This window comes from Limulus polyphemus, unplaced genomic scaffold (assembly GCF_000517525.1).
Source record: "Limulus polyphemus unplaced genomic scaffold, Limulus_polyphemus-2.1.2 Scaffold2158, whole genome shotgun sequence".
NCBI classification, from domain to species: domain Eukaryota; kingdom Metazoa; phylum Arthropoda; class Merostomata; order Xiphosura; family Limulidae; genus Limulus; species Limulus polyphemus.
In genome coordinates, this window is record NW_013667768.1 from 199,168 (window position 1) to 205,296 (window position 6,129).

Sequence of the window (6,129 nt, forward strand, 5' to 3'; positions counted from 1 at the left end):
CTCCCACGGCTGAAAGGGCGAGTATGTTTGGTGGGACGTGGATTTTTAATGGCGGAGTCTCGTGGATTTAGAAATGATTTAACACGTATTATTTTAATTTAACAACTTAAAGAACATCAAAATTATAACCATAAAACTTATCCGAAGTAACAAATTGAGAACATAGGTAAATCCTATCCCACCTTCCGCCCATCCCTAATGTCTTCCTTCTGGCATTCATTACGCGACAAGAAAAACTTTGGACTGATCTATTTCAGGTCATCAGGGTGGAGTAAGCATCTACCACAGGGGTTAACCCTATAAGTTCAGTTGGTAGAAAACTCACTTGCTATGCGAGAGGCCCTGAGCTGGAGCATGAAAAGGACTAAATCTTGTAATAACATACCCATAAATATGTGAAGTGTATTAAGTTGAAATATAAAACTTATATAATGAATTCAAATATTTCCTTCTTTTTTTTTATACACTGAAACAAAAAAATCAAAAGATGTCGCTTTGAAACGCAGAATATTCTTTGATTTCTGAAATTAATTAAAGCGGCTCAGACGCTCGTTGGGTTTTGTTCAAAGCTACACGAGGGCTATCCCTGCTTCTAAACATCCTTACTTTTGAAGTTATAGGGAGGGCAGTTAGCCAACAGCACCTCACCCACCGCCATTAAATTTTGGTACTCGTATAATTCCGAAGAGTAAGATTTAACCTTCATTTTTATAGTGCGAAGGGCGATTGTTTTGCCGGTAACGGGACGTGAACCACGGAACTTGTAAAACACGTTAATCACTGGACTGCGCTCGTAGCCAAGATGACATTTCAGGTCGTTTCAAGAAGAAGTCATTGAGTGAAAAAAAACACAAAAAACTGTTGTTTTTAATGTACAACTTTTCTGTTATTTACCTAGAATATACGCATAAATATCCTTAAGCAATTTCTTCATTTTTGATGTAAAGATCAAGGCTTTAGTTTGTATTTCTGTTTATACTGACCACATTTTTACAGAGTTAACAAACCTCGGGTTGTGATGGCTCGTGGTTAACATTTCGGGCTGCTTATCGTACACTCTAACGTTCGAGCCATGATGCGGCACAGAACACGTTTTATTTGCTCTTCCAGATGTGGTTGATTTAAGGTATATATATATATATTTTCTATTCAGTACTTCAATCTGTCAGTTTCCACAAATTGTGACGAAATGATTTTGCCAAAATTCGAAAATGGAATTATTGGTTTCCATAGAGACTTAATATTTACTCGCCAACGAACTTATTGTAAATGTAACTAACTGGTTTTTATTAAGCACAACAGCCTACTTCTCTGTGGACTAGAAAATTTCCTTCTCTTCTCTGTGTGTGTGTGTGAGTTTTTCTTAAAGCAAAGCCACATCGGGCTATCTCTTCTGTGTCCACCGAGGGGAATCGAACCCTTGATTTTAGAGTTGTAAATACGTTGACTTACCGCTGTCCTAGCGGAGGGGGGGGCGTCTCCTCTGTAGTATGATTGAAAAATACAGTCAAGTTAAAAAAAAAAGCCCACTTTATCTGTGGAATGGGCGTGGTTAATTGGTTGATGTATCGGGCATCGGATTAAACGGTCAAAGGTTTTCAGCTTAGGGCGCGTTATAAATGTGTCAGTCCATCTTGTTATTCTGGCAAATCCTGGCCTTGTGGTGGCTAATGCTAATGGCTGGCTGCCTTCCCTTTGGTAAGGCCCCGCAGTGGCACAGCGGTATGTCTGCGGACTTACAACGCTAGAATCCGGGTTTCGATACCCGTGGTGGGCGGAGCACAGATAGCCCATTGTGTAGCTTTGTGCTTAATTACAAACAAACAAACCCTTTGGTAAGTAATTCAAATTATGAGCGGCTCTAGAGGTCTATGACCCGGTCTTTTAGCCCACGTGCACATAAGCTGCCGTTTATATTTACACTTTAATTATATTAGCCATTAATTCTATAGTAACGGTAATATGCGGTGAGTATTTGCTGTTTACAACACAACATACGTACCTTCACGTGCATAAGTCCGTAAACTTCCCACCATATCACCGAAGAACTCTACATGATGCACGAGATACATTTACAAGACAGGTAAAAAAAAAAAAGGAAACGTAAAATTTATATACTCATAATGTTTCAGGTTTCAACAGATATGCTGTTCTCCAAGAACAGTGAAATAAAGGAAAACAACCCTCGTGTCATTTTTTAACCCCTTGTTGTTGTTTACTTCGTTTACAGAAAAAAACATTAGAAAGCATTGGGAAAAAATCTTATTGGAATTACCAACTGTCGCAGGTAATTAAACTATAATTTTATGTTTTTAAGCGTTTTTCACTACGTACGTAAAATATTTTATACTATTTTCAACCTGAACGCGACTTTCTCGCGCGTGGGCAAAACGTTCGGGTCAACGAACCCGCAAGGATCAAACTATAAACGTGTTTAATTTTGAACTACTGCCCAGAGAGAGAGAGAGAGCATCCAACGCCACAACGACTTTGTCTGGCACTTTGAACCAAGTAATGAGATCGACTGTTACTCTTATAACGCTTTCACAGCTGAAAGTGCGAAGCGTGTTCAACGACATTACGGCTAAAATTTAAAACCCAGGGCACTAACCACTAGGCCACACCCTCCCAACAATTTTCTTCGTATGTTACATCCTTGAGCTACAAGGTCCATGTTATACATCCCCGAACTTTGTTTGTTCATAGTTAAGCACAAAGCTGCACAATGAGCTAACTGTGCTCTGCCTACCACGGGTATCGAAACCCGATTTCTACTGTTGTAAGTCCGCAGACATACCGCTGTGTCACTTGGGGGGCCCCCATCCCTGAACTACAATGTACATATTAAAGTACATTCTAGAGACATACAAACCATGAAACAAGTACACACTACAGTAATGTTTTACTAGTAGTTTTTTTTTATTGTTTTTTTTTACTTTGTTGTATTACAGCCTAAATCAACGAGGAACAACACGCACTCTGGAATAATACTCAAATGAGGAATATATTTTACATTTTTTGGTTCAGTAGTACAATGTTCTCTACAAGATGCTTTATTTGGGCTGTCTTCTGTGTCCGGATTTTAGCGTTGTCAGGTTTCAATACACATCAAGAGTGATGTAGACGTGAAGCAACTTTTTACAGTCGAAAGCACACAGTTACTTGCAAATATCATCATAGATTCGAACCGGGATAGGTAGAAGACTAAAACCTAGTATTTTTTTACAAGTTTGCTACAACGTATCCGTACAGATAACACCATCCGGCAACGTTTTCTATTTTACTTACATATAAAGCGGTTGTTCGTATTGTTTAAGTATCCTACCGGATATAAGGCTCGTTTTGTTGTCGTTACGCCATCGTAAGGTTTGAAATCCGTACTAAAGACTTGCACTTGGCTGACGGCGCGTGCTTCTTCGATGATAAGGCCTAGGAATAAGTAAAAGTGCCATCAAGGACTTTGCAACCGAGCAACGAAAAGTAGATATTTCCTCGATTTGGCTGATTTATGAGCTGATTGAGTGTGGCAGTCAGTTGTGTAATAAGAGACCAGTCTTTTTTGTGGGAAGGTACACCCAGTTAAAGGATTGACAAGCCAAAATTATACAGAAGAACATGAAAACGGTACTCCTTATGTCAGCATTTGTTAACTAACGAATCTCTCTTTTACTGATACATATCTAGTTATTATCTTAGGATTTATGTGTTTGGATACAGGGGCGTGTCCATCGGGGTGGCGGAGACGACAGACCCAGCATCGGAGAGCTCTACCCTCCTAGTAGTCATCCCCCCCCCCGTCTGAGATATAGTCGTTTAAGATTTTTAAATTCTCTACATTCTGACTCCCACTAACACGTGTTAGTGTTAACTTTTTCTCCTCTCTTATGCCCCTCCCAAATAAAACAGTCTATCTTAGAAACGTCGTTGCTTGTATACGTTTCGTTTGTTGTGAAAGAAAACAATCACTGACGCCCTCCCTCCCTCCAGTGGCACAACGGTATGTCTGCGGATTTACAACGTTAGAAACCGGGTTTCGATACCCGTGGTGGGCAGAGCACAGGTGGCCCATCGCGTGGCTTTGTGCTTAACTACAAACAAGCAAACATAACATAAAAAAATTGACATTCGTCAACAATAATTAAAAGCGTACATTTTTTTTTTTTGTCAGTAAAACTTTGTCACGTGGCAACATAACTGATAAAATGGGCCTAGGCTTAACAACTGACGAATATGGAATAGGTACGGTTGTGTTTTACTCAACGATTTAACACGTGCACCTGACATCCGTGTAGCACAATGACGAGTGGTGAATCGAATCATAAATTGAACTTCGTATCTCATTATAGTATCTAAAACAGCGTGTCTGTCGGATAATAATAATTATAAATTAGTGCTACGTATAGTTCAAAACCTATACAAATATAGGGTCACCGTGGTAAGTAAACGACAATCATCACTATAATTTACCCAGCCTGAAAGTGTTTTTCGATTCGCCCTTATCCAAAATTACTGATGAGGGGTAGAATCCCCCAAAACCGGTTTAACTCGGCGACAAATGGTGAATCGAATCGTAGATTGGGGGGCTTTATATTAATTTCAAATTTAGTCCAAACAACTTAGAATAACAGTCAAAAATCAACGATCTGTCACTACTCATATCTACCTTCTATCTGTTCATTAAGTTAAGACTACTTTTAATCTTTATCCAGAAAAACAATGTAAAAAAGGAAAGACCTGGAAAGTTGTATAGAACCCTGTAACTATAAGATGGAAAGCATTAGATATTGATATTTTTTTATCCAGAAAACATGTAAAAAGGAAAGACCTGGAAAGTTGTATATAACCCTGTAACTATAAGATGGAAAGCATTAGATATTGATATTTTTTTATCCAGAAAAACAATATAAAAAAGGAAAGACCTAGAAAGTTGTATATAACCTTGTAACTATAAGATGGAAAGCATTAGATATTGATAATTTTTAATCTACTACGTCCATTATTTGTATATTTTTGTTTAATTAATTTACTGAAGTGACCAGCGTACCGAGCTGCGGTGTCGAAAGTTTCAAGGTTCGCGCTATTATACCGCTGAACTCAATTTCAGCTGTGGACACATTGCAAGAGTGATCGTTAATCCCATTATTCAGTTCGAAGCCCATGTAGCGGCGAGTACTGCTTACTAGCTGCCTTCCCTCTGGTCAGTGGTTCAGTATTAGGGACGACTATATCTGAAACCTAAAGGTCTCTGACCTGGCCATTTAGCCCACGTGTGCGTAAGTTCAGATTGAAAATAGCATCATTAAATATGAATTCCTGTTTGATTCATAAATAATTATTTAAAAAAAATGTTTATAATTCACGTAAAATGATTGTAAGCTGTTAGCAGATTTGCTCTCGAGTATTTACTCTTAGGGCTAAATTAATTTTGTATTCCATCTGTGAGGTATCGACAAATAAAGATGTGAATTGTAAACTAGCCAGTATCGAAAATCCGTGAAGGTTTTATTGGGCTCATAAGTGTTGTTAATAAGGAAACGCCCCCTTAATGTTTTGTTGTTGTTTTTTAATATATCTTTTTATATATACGTACATATTAAGTACTCCACTGTGAAATGATATACTCATACTGGAGACCACCCCTCCGCCGGAAACGGCGGGTTATGGTAACAACCTATAAATTTTACTTCTAGCGTTGGACGTGTCAAAACAAAGCTAAGCCTAACTAAGTTTTCGAAATAAATCATTCTCTTAGAGATTCTTGACATGAGCATTGCTGGTGAATTAACAATGAATCATCATTCTTTAACTCCTGTCTCAGGATTCCAACTACGAGCAACTAAATATTGTTACGTCTCCGTTCGTTAGTTAATTTTCCGTAAATTCGTTCCGACGAAACTTTAGCGACACAAGTCCTTTCTTAAATAAAACCGGTTTATTCTTTCTGAATATAACTTTGCGATACACTTAATTTCAACAGTCGCGCTATAACAAACGCTATAATTCTCAACGAACGTCTCACGTGCTCGCCTCAACAATACTCAGTTCAATTACACACAAATTGTTGCCGTCACTTTGTGACCGTCTTATATATACAAGACTAACACATATCTAATAAACGCTAGAGCATTC